The sequence below is a fragment of the Lates calcarifer genome, linkage group LG7_1 (genome assembly GCF_001640805.2).
Source record: "Lates calcarifer isolate ASB-BC8 linkage group LG7_1, TLL_Latcal_v3, whole genome shotgun sequence".
Taxonomy (NCBI): Eukaryota; Metazoa; Chordata; class Actinopteri; family Centropomidae; genus Lates; species Lates calcarifer.
In genome coordinates, this window is record NC_066839.1 from 6973630 (window position 1) to 6990558 (window position 16929).

Here is a 16929-nt window from a genome sequence, read left to right on the forward strand (position 1 = left end):
GAAAATGTCATAGTATAGTAAGGCTTCAAAATCCATCAAAATATGTCATAGTATAGAATGTTGTCAAAATTTGTCAAAAAATGTCATAGTATGGTAAGATGTCAAAAATGGTAAAAAAAAAAAAAAAAAAAAAAAAAAAAAGTCATAGTATAGTAAGACATCAAAAACCGCCAAAAATGTCAGTATAGTAAGGACGCAAAAAATGGTCAAAAAAATGTCATAGTGTAGTAAGGCATGAAAAGTCGTCAAAAAAAGTCAGTATAAAATGTTGTCAAAATTTGTCAAAAAATGTCATAGTATAGAATGTTGTCAAAAATGGTCAAAAAATGTCATAGTGTAGTAAGGCATGAAAAGTCGTCAAAAAAGTCAGTATAGAATGTTGTCGAAATTTGTCAAAAAATGTCATAGTATAGTAAGGCATGAAAAATGGTCAAAAAATGTCATAGTATGGTAAGATGTCAAAAATGTTAAAAAAAAAAAAGTCAGTATAGAATGTTGTCAAAATTTGTCAAAAAATGTCATAGTATAGTAAGGCATGAAAAATGGTCAAAAAATGTCATAGTATGGTAAGATGTCAAAAATGGTTAAAAAAAAATGTCAGTATAGAATGTTGTCAAAATTTGTCAAAAAATGTCATAGTGTAGTAAGGCATGAAAAGTCGTCAAAAAAAGTCAGTATAGAATGTTGTCAAAATTTGTCAAAAAATGTCATAGTATAGTAAGGCATGAAAAATGGTCAAAAAATGTCATAGTATGGTAAGATGTCAAAAATGGTAAAAAAAAAAAAAAAAAAAAGTCATAGTATAGTAAGACATCAATGTCAGTATAGTAAGGACGCAAAAAATGGTCAAAAAATGTCATAGTGTAGTAAGGCATGAAAAGTCATCAAAAAAAAGTCATAGTATAGAATGTTGTCAAAATTTGTCAAAAATGTCATAGTATGGTAAGATGTCAAAAATGGTTAAAAAAAAAAAAAAAAAAGTCATAGTATAGTAAGACATCAAAAACCGCCAAAAATGTCAGTATAGTAAGGACGCAAAAAATGGTCAAAAAATGTCATAGTGTAGTAAGGCATGAAAAGTCGTCAAAAAAAGTCAGTATAGAATGTCAAAATTTGTCAAAAAATGTCATAGTATAGAATGTTGTCAAAAATGGTCAAAAAATGTCATAGTGTAGTAAGGCATGAAAAGTCATCCAAAAAAAGTCAGAATAGAATGTTGTCAAAATTTGTCAAAAAATGTCATAGTATAGTAAGGCATGAAAAATGGTCAAAAAATGTCATAGTATAGAATGTTGTCAAAAATGGTCAAAATATGTCATAGTATAGAATGTTGTCAAAATTTGTCAAAAAATGTCATAGTATAGTAAGGCATGAAAAATGGTCAAAAAATGTCATAGTATAGAATGTTGTCAAAAATGGTCAAAATATGTCATAGTATAGAATGTTGTCAAAATTTGTCAAAAAATGTCATAGTATAGTAAGGCATGAAAAATGGTCAAAAAATGTCATAGTGTAGTAAGGCATGAAAAGTCATCCAAAAAAAGTCAGAATAGAATGTTGTCAAAATTTGTCAAAAAATGTCATAGTATAGTAAGGCATGAAAAATGGTCAAAATATGTCATAGTATAGAATGTTGTCAAAATTTGTCAAAAAATGTCATAGTGTAGTAAGGCATGAAAAGTCGTCAAAAAAAGTCAGTATAGAATGTTGTCAAAATTTGTCAAAAAATGTCATAGTATAGTAAGGCATGAAAAATGGTCAAAAAATGTCATAGTATGGTAAGATGTCAAAAATGGTCAAAAAAAAATGGTCAAAAAATGTCATAGTATGGTAAGATGTCAAAAATGGTTAAAAAAAAATGTCAGTATAGAATGTTGTCAAAATTTGTCCAAAAAATGTCAGTGTAGTAAGGCATGAAAAGTCGTCAAAAAAGTCAGTATAGAATGTTGTCAAAAATGGTCAAAAAATGTCATAGTATAGAATGTTGTCAAAATTTGTCAAAAAATGTCATAGTATAGTAAGGCATGAAAAATGGTCAAAAAATGTCATAGTATGGTAAGATGTCAAAAATGGTTAAAAAAAATGTCAGTATAGAATGTTGTCAAAATTTGTCAAAAAATGTCATAGTGTAGTAAGGCATGAAAAGTTGTCAAAAAAAGTCAGTATAGAATGTTGTCAAAATTTGTCAAAAAATGTCATAGTATAGTAAGGCATGAAAAATGGTCAAAAAATGTCATAGTATGGTAAGATGTCGAAAATGGTTAAAAAAAATGTCAGTATAGAATGTTGTCAAAATTTGTCAAAAAATGTCATAGTGTAGTAAGGCATGAAAAGTCATCAAAAAAAGTCAGTATAGAATGTTGTCAAAATTTGTCAAAAAAGTCATAGTATAGTAAGGCATGAAAAGTCATCAAAAAAAAGTCATAGTACAGAATGATGTCAAAATTTGTCAAAAAAGTCAATAGTATAGAATGTTGTCAAAAATGGTCAAAAAATGTCATAGTATAGAATGTTGTCAAAAATTGTCAAATTTGTCAAAAAAGTCAATAGTATAGAATGTTGTCAAAAATTTGTCAAAAAATGTCATAGTATGGTAAGATGTCAAAAATGGTAAAAAAAAAAAAAGTCATAGTATAGTAAGACATCAATGTCAGTATAGTAAGGACGCAAAAAATGGTCAAAAAATGTCATAGTGTAGTAAGGCATGAAAAGTCATCCAAAAAAAGTCAGAATAGAATGTTGTCAAAATTTGTCAAAAAATGTCATAGTATAGTAAGGCATGAAAAATGGTCAAAAAAATGTCATAGTATAGAATGTTGTCAAAAATGGTCAAAATATGTCATAGTATAGTAAGGCATGAAAAATGGTCAAAAAATGTCATAGTATGGTAAGATGTCAAAAATGGTTAAAAAAAATGTCAGTATAGAATGTTGTCAAAATTTGTCAAAAAATGTCAGTGTAGTAAGGCATGAAAAGTCGTCAAAAAAAGTCAGTATAGAATGTTGTCAAAAATGGTCAAAAAATGTCATAGTATAGAATGTTGTCAAAAATGGTCAAAAAATGTCATAGTGTAGTAAGGCATGAAAAGTCATCCAAAAAAAGTCAGAATAGAATGTTGTCAAAATTTGTCAAAAAATGTCATAGTATAGTAAGGCATGAAAAATGGTCAAAAAAAGTCATAGTATAGAATGTTGTCAAAAATGGTCAAAATATGTCATAGTATAGAATGTTGTCAAAATTTGTCAAAAAATGTCATAGTGTAGTAAGGCATGAAAAGTCGTCAAAAAAGTCAGTATAGAATGTTGTCAAAATTTGTCAAAAAATGTCATAGTATAGTAAGGCATGAAAAATGGTCAAAAAATGTCATAGTATGGTAAGATGTCAAAAATGGTTAAAAAAAATGTCAGTATAGAATGTTGTCAAAATTTGTCAAAAAATGTCATAGTATAGAATGTTGTCAAAAATGGTCAAAAAATGTCATAGTGTAGTAAGGCATGAAAAGTCATCAAAAAAAGTCAGTATAGAATGTTGTCAAAATTGTCAAAAAAGTCATAGTATAGTAAGGCATGAAAAATGGTCAAAAAATGTCATAGTATGGTAAGATGTCAAAAATGGTTAACAAAAATGTCAGTATAGAATGTTGTCAAAATTTGTCAAAAAATGTCAGTGTAGTAAGGCATGAAAAGTCGTCAAAAAAAGTCAGTATAGAATGTTGTCAAAAATGGTCAAAAAATGTCATAGTATAGAATGTCGTCAAAAATGGTCAAAAAATGTCATAGTGTAGTAAGGCATGAAAAGTCATCCAAAAAAAGTCAGAATAGAATGTTGTCAAAATTTGTCAAAAAATGTCATAGTATAGAATGTTGTCAAAAATGGTTAAAAAAATGTCATAGTATGGTAAGATGTCAAAAATGGTTAAAAAAAAATGTCAGTATAGAATGTTGTCAAGATTTGTCAAAAAAGTCATAGTTTAGTAAGGCTTCAAAATCCATCAAAAAAGTCATAGTATAGTAAGGCTTCAAAATCCATCAAAATATGTCATAGTATAGAATGTTGTCAAAATTTGTCAAAAAATGTCATAGTATGGTAAGATGTCAAAAATGGTTAAAAAAAAAAAAAAAAAAGTCATAGTATAGTAAGACATCAAAAAAAAAAATGTCAGTGTAGTAAGGACGCAAAAAATGGTCAAAAAATGTCATAGTGTAGTAAGGCATGAAAAGTCATCAAAAAAAGTCATAGTACAGAATGATGTCAAAATTTGTCAAAAAAGTCAATAGTATAGCATGGTGTCAAAATGGTCAAAAAAAAAGTCATAGTATAGAATATTGTCAAAAATTGTCAAAAAATGTCATAGTGTAGTAAGGCATGAAAAGTCGTCAAAAAAAGTCAGTATAGAATGTTGTCAAAATTTGTCAAAAAATGTCATAGTATAGTAAGGCATGAAAAATGGTCAAAAAATGTCATAGTATGGTAAGATGTCAAAAATGGTAAAAAAAAAAAAAAAAAAGTCATAGTATAGTAAGACATCAATGTCAGTATAGTAAGGACGCAAAAAATGGTCAAAAAATGTCATAGTGTAGTAAGGCATGAAAAGTCATCAAAAAAAAAGTCATAGAATAGAATGTTGTCAAAATCTATCAGAAAATGTCATAGTATAGTAAGGCTTCAAAATCCATCAAAATATGTCATAGTATAGAATGTTGTCAAAATTTGTCAAAAAAATGTCATAGTATGGTAAGATGTCAAAAATGGTAAAAAAAAAAAAAAAAAAAAAAAAAAAAAAGTCATAGTATAGTAAGACATCAAAAACCGCCAAAAATGTCAGTATAGTAAGGACGCAAAAAATGGTCAAAAAAATGTCATAGTGTAGTAAGGCATGAAAAGTCGTCAAAAAAAGTCAGTATAAAATGTTGTCAAAATTTGTCAAAAAATGTCATAGTATAGAATGTTGTCAAAAATGGTCAAAAAATGTCATAGTGTAGTAAGGCATGAAAAGTCGTCAAAAAAGTCAGTATAGAATGTTGTCGAAAATTTGTCAAAAAATGTCATAGTATAGTAAGGCATGAAAAATGGTCAAAAAATGTCATAGTATGGTAAGATGTCAAAAATGTTAAAAAAAAAAAAGTCAGTATAGAATGTTGTCAAAATTTGTCAAAAAATGTCATAGTATAGTAAGGCATGAAAAATGGTCAAAAAATGTCATAGTATGGTAAGATGTCAAAAATGGTTAAAAAAAAATGTCAGTATAGAATGTTGTCAAAATTTGTCAAAAAATGTCATAGTGTAGTAAGGCATGAAAAGTCGTCAAAAAAAGTCAGTATAGAATGTTGTCAAAATTTGTCAAAAAATGTCATAGTATAGTAAGGCATGAAAAATGGTCAAAAAATGTCATAGTATGGTAAGATGTCAAAAATGGTAAAAAAAAAAAAAAAAAAAAAGTCATAGTATAGTAAGACATCAATGTCAGTATAGTAAGGACGCCAAAAAATGGTCAAAAAATGTCATAGTGTAGTAAGGCATGAAAAGTCATCAAAAAAAAGTCATAGTATAGAATGTTGTCAAAATTTGTCAAAAAATGTCATAGTATGGTAAGATGTCAAAATGGTTAAAAAAAAAAAAAAAAAAGTCATAGTATAGTAAGACATCAAAAACCGCCAAAAATGTCAGTATAGTAAGGACGCAAAAAATGGTCAAAAAATGTCATAGTGTAGTAAGGCATGAAAAGTCGTCAAAAAAAGTCAGTATAGAATGTCAAAATTTTGTCAAAAAATGTCATAGTATAGAATGTTGTCAAAAATGGTCAAAAAATGTCATAGTGTAGTAAGGCATGAAAAGTCATCCAAAAAAAGTCAGAATAGAATGTTGTCAAAATTTGTCAAAAAATGTCATAGTATAGTAAGGCATGAAAAATGGTCAAAAAATGTCATAGTATAGAATGTTGTCAAAAATGGTCCAAAATATGTCATAGTATAGAATGTTGTCAAAATTTGTCAAAAAATGTCATAGTATAGTAAGGCATGAAAAATGGTCAAAAATGTCATAGTATAGAATGTTGTCAAAAATGGTCAAAATATGTCATAGTATAGAATGTTGTCAAAATTTGTCAAAAAATGTCATAGTATAGTAAGGCATGAAAAATGGTCAAAAAATGTCATAGTGTAGTAAGGCATGAAAAGTCATCCAAAAAAAAGTCAGAATAGAATGTTGTCAAAATTTGTCAAAAAATGTCATAGTATAGTAAGGCATGAAAAATGGTCAAAATATGTCATAGTATGGTAAGATGTCAAAAATGGTTAAAAAAAAATGTCAGTATAGAATGTTGTCAAAATTTGTCAAAAAATGTCATAGTGTAGTAAGGCATGAAAAGTCGTCAAAAAAAGTCAGTATAGAATGTTGTCAAAATTTGTCAAAAAATGTCATAGTATAGTAAGGCATGAAAAAATGGTCAAAAAATGTCATAGTATGGTAAGATGTCAAAAATGGTAAAAAAAAAAAAAAAAAAAAAGTCATAGTATAGTAAGACATCAATGTCAGTATAGTAAGGACGCAAAAAATGGTCAAAAAATGTCATAGTGTAGTAAGGCATGAAAAGTCATCAAAAAAAAGTCATAGTATAGAATGTTGTCAAAATTTGTCAAAAAAATGTCATAGTATGGTAAGATGTCAAAAAATGGTTAAAAAAAAAAAAAAAAAAGTCATAGTATAGTAAGACATCAAAAACCGCCAAAAATGTCAGTATAGTAAGGACGCAAAAAATGGTCAAAAAATGTCATAGTGTAGTAAGGCATGAAAAGTCGTCAAAAAAGTCAGTATAGAATGTCAAAATTGTCAAAAAATGTCATAGTATAGAATGTTGTCAAAATGGTCAAAAAATGTCATAGTGTAGTAAGGCATGAAAAGTCATCCAAAAAAAGTCAGAATAGAATGTTGTCAAAATTTGTCAAAAATGTCATAGTCAAAAAAAAATGTCATAGTATAGAAGTTGTCAAAAATGGTCAAAATATGTCATAGTATAGAAATGTTGTCAAAATTTGTCAAAATGTCATAGTATAGTAAGGCATGAAAAATGGTCAAAAAATGTCATAGTATAGAATGTTGTCAAAAATGGTCAAAATATGTCATAGTATAGAATGTTGTCAAAATTTGTCAAAAAAATGTCATAGTATAGTAAGGCATGAAAAATGGTCAAAAAATGTCATAGTGTAGTAAGGCATGAAAAGTCATCCAAAAAAAGTCAGAATAGAATGTTGTCAAAATTTGTCAAAAAATGTCATAGTATAGTAAGGCATGAAAAATGGTCAAAATATGTCATAGTATAGAATGTTGTCAAAATTTGTCAAAAAATGTCATAGTGTAGTAAGGCATGAAAAGTCGTCAAAAAAAGTCAGTATAGGAATGTTGTCCAAAATTTGTCAAAAAATGTCATAGTATAGTAAGGCCATGAAAAATGGTCAAAAAATGTCATAGTATGGTAAGATGTCAAAAATGGTCAAAAAAAAATGGTCAAAAAATGTCATAGTATGGTAAGATGTCAAAAATGGTTAAAAAAAAAATGTCAGTATAGAATGTTGTCAAAATTGTCAAAAAATGTCAGTGTAGTAAGGCATGAAAAGTCGTCAAAAAGTCAGTATAGAATTTGTCAAAATGGTCAAAAAATGTCATAGTATAGAATGTTGTCAAAATTTGTCAAAAATGTCATAGTATAGTAAGGCATGAAAAATGGTCAAAAAATGTCATAGTATGGTAAGATGTCAAAAATGGTTAAAAAAAATGTCAGTATAGAATGTTGTCAAAATTTGTCAAAAAATGTCATAGTGTAGTAAGGCATGAAAAGTTGTCAAAAAAAGTCAGTATAGAATGTTGTCAAAATTTGTCAAAAAATGTCATAGTATAGTAAGGCATGAAAAATGGTCAAAAATGTCATAGTATGGTAAGATGTCGAAAATGGTTAAAAAAAATGTCAGTATAGAATGTTGTCAAAATTTGTCAAAAATGTCATAGTGTAGTAAGGCATGAAAAGTCATCAAAAAAAGTCAGTATAGAATGTTGTCAAAATTTGTCAAAAAAGTCATAGTATAGTAAGGCATGAAAAGTCATCAAAAAAGTCATAGTACAGAATGATGTCAAAATTTGTCAAAAAGTCAATAGTATAGAATGTTGTCAAAAATGGTCAAAAAATGTCATAGTATAGGTCAAAAAAAATCAAAAAAGTCAATAGTATAGAATGTTGTCAAAAAATTGTCAAAATGTCATAGTATGGTAAGATGTCAAAAATGGTAAAAAAAAAAAAGTCATAGTATAGTAAGACATCAATGTCAGTATAGTAAGGACGCAAAAAATGGTCAAAAAATGTCATAGTGTAGTAAGGCATGAAAAGTCATCCAAAAAAAGTCAGAATAGAATGTTGTCAAAATTTGTCAAAAAATGTCATAGTATAGTAAGGCATGAAAAATGGTCAAAAAATGTCATAGTAGAATGTTGTCAAAATGGTCAAAATATGTCATAGTATAGGTAAGGCATGAAAAATGGTCAAAAAATGTCATAGTATGGTAAGATGTCAAAAATGGTTAAAAAAAATGTCAGTATAGAATGTTGTCAAAATTTGTCAAAAAATGTCAGTGTAGTAAGGCATGAAAAGTCGTCAAAAAAAGTCAGTATAGAATGTTGTCAAAAATGGTCAAAAAATGTCATAGTATAGAATGTTGTCAAAAATGGTCAAAAAATGTCATAGTGTAGTAAGGCATGAAAGTCCATCCAAAAAAAAGTCAGAATAGAATGTTGTCAAAATTTGTCAAAAAATGTCATAGTATAGTAAGGCATGAAAAATGGTCAAAAAAAGTCATAGTATAGAATGTTGTCAAAAATGGTCAAAATATGTCCATAGTATACGAATGTTGTCAAAATTTGTCAAAAAATGTCATAGTGTAGTAAGGCATGAAAAGTCGTCAAAAAAAGTCAGTATAGGAATGTTGTCAAAATTTGTCAAAAAATGTCATAGTATAGTAAGGGCATGAAAAATGGTCAAAAAATGTCATAGTATGGTAAGATGTCAAAACATGGTTAAAAAAAAAATGTCAGTATAGAATGTTGTCAAAATTTGTCAAAAAATGTCATAGTATAGAATGTTGTCAAAAATGGTCAAAAATGTCATAGTGTAGTAAGGCATGAAAAGTCATCAAAAAAAAGTCAGTATAGAATGTTGTCAAAATTTGTCAAAAAAGTCATAGTATAGTAAGGCATGAAAAATGGTCAAAAAATGTCATAGTATGGTAAGATGTCAAAAAATGGTTAACAAAAATGTCAGTATAGAATGTTGTCAAAATTTGTCAAAAAATGTCATGTGTAGTAAGGCATGAAAAGTCGTCAAAAAAAGTCAGTATAGAATGTTGTCAAAAATGGTCAAAAAATGTCATAGTATAGAATGTCGTCAAAAATGGTCAAAAATGTCATAGTGTAGTAAGGCATGAAAAGTCATCCAAAAAAAGTCAGAATAGAATGTTGTCAAAATTTGTCAAAAAATGTCATAGTATAGAATGTATGTCAAAAATGGTCAAAAATATGTCATAGTATAGAATGTTGTCAAAATTTGGTCAAAATAATGTCATAGTAATAGTAATGTGTCATGAAAATGGTCAAAAAATGTCATAGTGTAGTAAGGCATGAAAAGTCGTCAAAAAAAGTCAGTATAGAATGTTGTCAAAATTTGTCAAAAAATGTCATAGTATGGTAAGATGTCAAAAATGGTCAAAAAAAATGGTCAAAAAATGTCATAGTATGGTAAGATGTCAAAAATGGTAAAAAAAAAAAAAGTCATAGTATAGTAAGACATCAATGTCATATAGTAAGGACGCAAAAAATGGTCAAAAAATGTCATAGTGTAGTAAGGCATGAAAAGTCATCCAAAAAAAGTCAGAATAGAATGTTGTCAAAATTTGTCAAAAATGTCATAGTATAGTAAGGCATGAAAAATGGTCAAAAAATGTCATAGTATAGAATGTTGTCAAAAATGGTCAAAATATGTCATAGTATAGTAAGGCATGAAAAATGGTCAAAAAATGTCAATAGTATGGGTAAGATGTCAAAAAATGGTTAAAAAAAATGTCAGTATAGAATGTTGTCAAAATTTTGTCAAAAAATGTCATAGTATAGAATGTTGTCAAAAATGGTCAAAAAATGTCATAGTTGTAGTAAGCATGAAAAGTCATCCAAAAAAAAGTCAGAATAGAATGTTGTCAAAATTGTCAAAAAATGTCATAGTATAGTAAGGCATGAAAAATGGTCAAAAAATGTCATAGTATAGAATGTTGTCAAAAATGGTCAAAATATGTCATAGTATAGAATGTTGTCAAAATTTGTCAAAAAATGTCATAGTATAGTAAGGCATGAAAATGGTCAAAAAAATGTCATAGTATGGTAAGATGTCAAAATGGTTACAAAAAATGTCAGTATAGAATGTTGTCAAAATTTGTCAAAAAATGTCAGTGTAGTAAGGCATGAAAAGTCGTCAAAAAAAGTCAGTATAGAATGTTGTCAAAATTTGTCAAAAAATGTCATAGTATAAGTAAAGGCATGAAAAATGGTCAAAAAATGTCATAGTATAGAATGTTGTCAAAAATGGTCAAAATATGTCATAGTATAGAATGTTGTCAAAATTTGTCAAAAAATGTCATAGTGTAGTAAGGCATGAAAAGTCGTCAAAAAAGTCAGTATAGAATGTTGTCAAAATTTGTCAAAAATGTCATAGTATGGTAAGATGTCAAAAATGGTCAAAAAAAATGGTCAAAAAATGTCATAGTATGGTAAGATGTCAAAAATGGTTTAAAAAAAATGTCAGTATAGAATGTTGTCAAAATTTGTCAAAAAATGTCATAGTGTAGTAAGGCATGAAAAGTCGTCAAAAAAAGTCAGTATAGAATGTTGTCAAAAATGGTCAAAAAATGTCATAGTGTAGTAAGGCATGAAAGTCATCCAAAAAAAGTCAGAATAGAATGTTGTCAAAAATGGTCAAAAAATGTCATAGTATAGAATGTTGTCAAAAATGGTCAAAAATATGTCATAGTATAGAATGTTGTCAAAATTTGTCAAAAAATGTCATAGTATAGTAAGGCATGAAAAATGGTCAAAAAATGTCATAGTATGGTAAGATGTCAAAAATGGTTAAAAAAAAATGTCAGTATAGAATGTTGTCAAAAATGGTCAAAAAATGTCATAGTGTAGTAAGGCATGAAAAGTCATCAAAAAAAGTCAGTATAGAATGTTGTCAAAATTTGTCAAAAAAAGTCATAGTATAGTAAGGCATGAAAAATGGTCAAAAAATGTCATAGTATGGTAAGATGTCAAAAATGGTTAACAAAAATGTCAGTATAGAATGTTGTCAAAATTTGTCAAAAAATGTCAGTGTAGTAAGGCATGAAAAGTCGTCAAAAAAAGTCAGTATAGAATGTTGTCAAAAATGGTCAAAAAAATGTCATAGTATAGAATGTCGTCAAAAATGGTCAAAAAATGTCATAGTGTAGTAAGGCATGAAAAGTCATCCAAAAAAAGTCAGAATAGAATGTTGTCAAAATTTGTCAAAAAATGTCATAGTATAGAATGTTGTCAAAAATGGTCAAAATATGTCATAGTATAGAATGTTGTCAAAATTTGTCAAAAAATGTCATAGTGTAGTAAGGCATGAAAAGTCGTCAAAAAAAGTCAGTATAGAATGTTGTCAAAATTTGTCAAAAAATGTCATAGTATGGTAAGATGTCAAAAATGGTCAAAAAAAATGGTCAAAAAATGTCATAGTATGGTAAGATGTCAAAAATGGTTTAAAAAAAATGTCAGTATAGAATGTTGTCAAAATTTGTCAAAAAATGTCATAGTGTAGTAAGGCATGAAAAGTCGTCAAAAAAAGTCAGTATAGAATGTTGTCAAAAATGGTCAAAAAATGTCATAGTGTAGTAAGGCATGAAAAGTCATCCAAAAAAAGTCAGAATAGAATGTTGTCAAAAATGGTCAAAATATGTCATAGTATAGAATGTTGTCAAAATTTGTCAAAAAATGTCATAGTATAGTAAGGCATGAAAAATGGTCAAAAAATGTCATAGTATGGTAAGATGTCAAAAATGGTTAAAAAAAAATGTCAGTATAGAATGTTGTCAAAATTTGTCAAAAAATGTCATAGTATAGTAAGGCATGAAGAGTCATCAAAAAATGTCATAGTACAGAATGTTGTCAAAATTTGTCAATAAATGTCAATAGTATAGTATGGTGTCAAAATAATGTGATAAACAGTCATAGCAAAGAAAGGCAAAAAAGCTGTACCGTAACCCTAACCCTCGGCTACAAATATTCAATATTCATCCAATACAATTCATTCAATATTAAACAGATCGGCAAAATATTCAGTGTTCAGAAGTATTTATTTGTAAGAGTAAAATAAGTCAGTGTTGCAGCAGCAAAAATAGATAAATGAATAAGGTAAACAAGACAAGATATAATGTATAACAATATGTAAAAATTATATACTGATTGCACTGTTTGAAATGGCAAAATACCAAAATGAAATAATGAACACAAGATAAGACAGAACTGTATTAATCCCGAAGGAAATTCTTTTGCCAGACATTACTACAAAACCGTAAAGAACAAGACAAGTACAAATATTTATACAATGTATAAACAACAGATTTACCATACAAAACACTGTCAGTAAAAATGAGATGTAAATTGCACATGATAATGAATGAAATATATATTAACAATATTAGTAATATTGCACACAATAATGGTAGTGTTGATATGAGATGTCCTTCCTGCAGAAGGGGGAGTAGTTATGAAGTTTCAAAATCTAACCTAACCCGCAAACACCATGTAGAGGTGCGTGTGCAACTGTAAGATTGCTGCTTTAAGATATTTTGTCATAAGCCACATGTTATAGTACAATAAGGCATAAAAAGTGATTAACGTGTTTCTGATAACACAGCAGGAGAAGACGACGACAGCAGCTGAAGACCTGAAGTGGATGAAAGAAAACAGAAGTGTGACGAGGCTGTTAATTGGATAAAAAAACCTCCACCATCTATCTGCTGTAAACAGTATTGGTTTCCTGTTGTTCAAGTGAAAACAACTTGTTTTTCTCTACCATCTGTAATGTAGTCATGGGCACATTTTCCAAAGACTAATATGTCTTAATTAGGCACCTGTGAGAATGTTCAACTGCTTATAATGGAACTATTTAATTAATAATTGTATCACAAGCAGTTAAATGATCACAACGATGCTTAGTAGACATGTTCTTCTTTGGAAAATGTGCTCATAACTACTTAAACCAGCTCTAACAAGTGTTTCCTTGTGGTCAAATGTTAGATGTTATCTTTGCTGTGAGATAAATGTCTAGAATAAAATAATTTCTCTGTTTTAAAACTGATGTACAAATCATTTTATTGCAGAGTCAGATTGAAAAGAATAAAAGAACACTGACCTTCTGGAAATGTCTTCACGTCTCTCTCTTCTCTCTGTGCTTTAATGGTTTAAGTTTGAATCCTGAGGAGAAAAACACAACAAACATTATATAAAGATGTGAGTTTTAACACTTCAAAATAAAAAGCACAGAGTTTCTGGGTACTGAACTTCAAACTGTCAAAAGATAGAGAAGTAAAAGGCACTAAATCTACAAAGAAACCAGAGTGTGGACTAACTGGTTCTGGATTAATCACAACTAGTCCAAGAGTTAAATTTGCTTTTTACACAAAAAAGCAGCTGCTCTGACTGGAGAACTGACTCCACCAGCTCCTGATATTCACACAACAGCAGGGAATGGAAATGTTTGTTTTTCCAGTCAGTTACAATCGGAACTAAATTTAGTTGATAGAAGCCAAAATGAAGCAAAATGACAGTTTCTAGCGTGACACTGAACTGAATAAGTTCTTCGCATTTTTATTATTCACTAATCAGTAAGACAGAGAGAAAGAAAGAGAGCTGATGTTTCAATTCCTCATTTTCTTTATGAAAATTGTTATATTCATTAACTATGTAAATAAACTTTAATAGTGAGTTCTGTCTTTTTGTGACAAACAATTCAGACTTCAGATCAATTACTGAACATAAACAGTTTTATATCAGTGGTTTGTGTTGGACAGCTGATGTAAAGCTGTTTCTGAATTACCTGGAGGCCTCTGTCCTGGTCTCAAAGAACTTCCTCATTGTACAAAGAGAATGCGATTGTGGACAAAGTGGCGACACCTGGAGGAGAGAAATATACAAAGGAAAATGATCAATACACTATGACCTATTCCTCATTAACAGTTTAACCATTAAACCACACATGAATATTCAACATTACAGCTGACCCAGTACATTTTCCACACATTAGAGTTACTGTCTGTTACTGTATAGTTTACTGTCACATATGACACATGACAAAAAGCATCACATCTTTAAGAATCAATAACAATAAATATTTGGGAAAAATTAACTAAAATGATTTTTAAATTTCTATATCAATTGTCTGTCAATTTATTGTGTTATTAATGTGACCTGCATAATAAAAACTTTTACCTTAAAATGGAATTTTAATTATACTTCAGTCCACAGGCAGAAAATTAACTCACTCAGTACTGTTTTTGACAAATCTGACACTACTAATCCATTATTATTATTATATACAACACTAAACTAATTAAATATCAAGGATTTTAACAACAGCTACTAACATATATAATTCAGCTCATCAACACATTTTTTCCAACTGGGTAAATCTTTAGAACATATACCTGTTTGGTTTGTCAGGTGAGAGCTGGTGTCTCTGTCCAGGCTGCAGCATCTGAACCAGCAAACCTGGAAACACAAGTACAACATTTGAAAAACAAATAACCTAATTAATTTTTAAAAAAAGTTCACCTCCAAAACCTGAACAGTGTAGAAGAATACAACACTGAAAGCTAAATACTAGAACCTTGACAATCACACTTTGAGTTTTGAGGTGAATAAATTAATTAGAATATGACTTTGTTGATCTCAGAGAGAAAAGCTAAATTTAAAATAGTTTTTCTAATAATTCCTAATCATAATCTCAGCTCACACATTTTCTATCTAGTATTTAAGACAAAACTGAGCTCAATAAAGTTTCAACAGGGGATATACACAGCAGAGGATTAGTGGATGGCTATGGACAGATTACTGCCACAAAACTACAGAGACACACAAAATGAAAAAGGGGCAAAAAAAAAAAAAAAAAAAACTGAGTCGCAAAACGATTGCAATGAGATGCTTAACTGCCACACTGAAACACAAAATGGGCACAAAGAAAAGTTAAATGAGCTGGAATAGACACAAATCTAAAACAACGGAGAGGTGACCATATGTAGATGTAGAACAGCCAGCTAGAGACGCAAAACGAGGCAATACCACCGAAAACAGACACATAACGGTCACATCGACATGATAATCCGCCATAAACTGATTTACAAAGACCAAAATGGAGCACAAAGTCACAAAGAAGCAGTAAAATGTCTGCAAAGTAATTATAATGTGAAGCAGACGGTGTTGAAAACAGACAAACTGACTACTAAACAGTTACCATCCTCCACAACTCACGTTAGGGACACTTTAGTCACAGAAACACAAACCCACTTTAACCCAATAAAACCGAACCTCAACACTGATGCTAACGTTCGCCACTAATGCTAATGCCCACGTGTATAACAGCCAGGTAGAGACACAAAATGACAAAGAGACGAAAAATGTCCGTAAAAACAAATACAAACGGATTTACACAGATCACCATTGTGTTATCAACCGTCCACGTCAGGTGCCCACAATTCATGTCAGAGACGCCTCAGTCACATAATCACAAACACACTCCAACCCAGGCGATATTAACGACAAAAAATCGAATTAAAAGTTTTCATTACGAGGTAATGTTAATGCTAACGCTGGCCGCTAACGCTAACGCTCTACCATAATGCTAACGCTAACACTAGCCGCTAACTGTTGGCCTTACCTTTGCACTGCAGGTGTGTTCAGCGTCCAGTCTCACTCGTGTTCGACAAAAAAGCAGCTCCAGTTTGTTTTAACATTCAGACGTATCAGGCAACGGCGTTTTCTCACAGTACTTGCAAACAGAGGCAACTGTTTCAGCGTTGGTTTAAATCTGTTTTCCTACTTCGTTTCTCCGTTTCTCTGGCTCCTCCCAGCAGGTCATAGCCAATTACGAGGCACGTCGCAACCAATGACGACATACGTCAACTAACATTGGCAGAAAAATGCTGATTGGCCGGTTCATTCTTGCTTGGCAACTGCCTCTGATTGGTCTTAAAATTCATCCACCGTAAAGACTGAGAGAAGATTTATGAGATCTGGCGGACAGCCATGCGTCAGACGCATCATCGGTTCACAAAATGTGACTGTTTTCTGACAAATTGGACATGAGCCACATGTAATTTGTAATAGCCAAGCTAATGAGCATGTCCCTGCAACATATATGTACACTGCAGTTAGTTACAGCAACTTAATTGCCCTTGATAATGGGGTTAAGGGTCTCAAATGTATTTTTTACACTATTTGTTTAACTTTTTATTTAACAGTCCAACACTGGTGCCTGTTGGTAACGCAGGAGAAGATGATCAGCATCCCCGTGAACTTCAGGTGGAGGTACTGCAGGTCCCGCTTCATCACCGCGACCAGCTCCATCCGTGATCTTCTCCACGATGAGGATTTATCACACTGAGACAGTTTAAGCCTTGAATAGATAAATAAATGTGAACGGATGAGAGGTTTAATGAGCTGAAGTCACCTTAGACTGTATATAAAAAGATAAGACACTGCACAGATCACATTCACTGTCACATATAATGTACATGAACTACAAATTTAAATACCCTGAAGAAAACTGTTGTGGGTAATGAAAAAAATCACCTACAGTGTCATATCAGCGAATCCTTATGA

General features: G+C 30.0%; 1 long non-coding RNA gene across 1 annotated transcript; it reads right to left on the reverse strand.

The window, feature by feature from the left end:
• Positions 1 to 12407: 12407 nt before the first annotated feature.
• Positions 12408 to 16506, reverse strand: LOC108873502 (uncharacterized). The gene is made up of 5 exons (XR_001959495.2): positions 15986 to 16506; positions 14757 to 14820; positions 14150 to 14226; positions 13466 to 13527; positions 12408 to 12997 (listed from the first exon to the last, which is right to left on the reverse strand). It is a non-coding gene; the product is annotated as an uncharacterized LOC108873502 (long non-coding RNA).
• Positions 16507 to 16929: the final 423 nt, after the last annotated feature.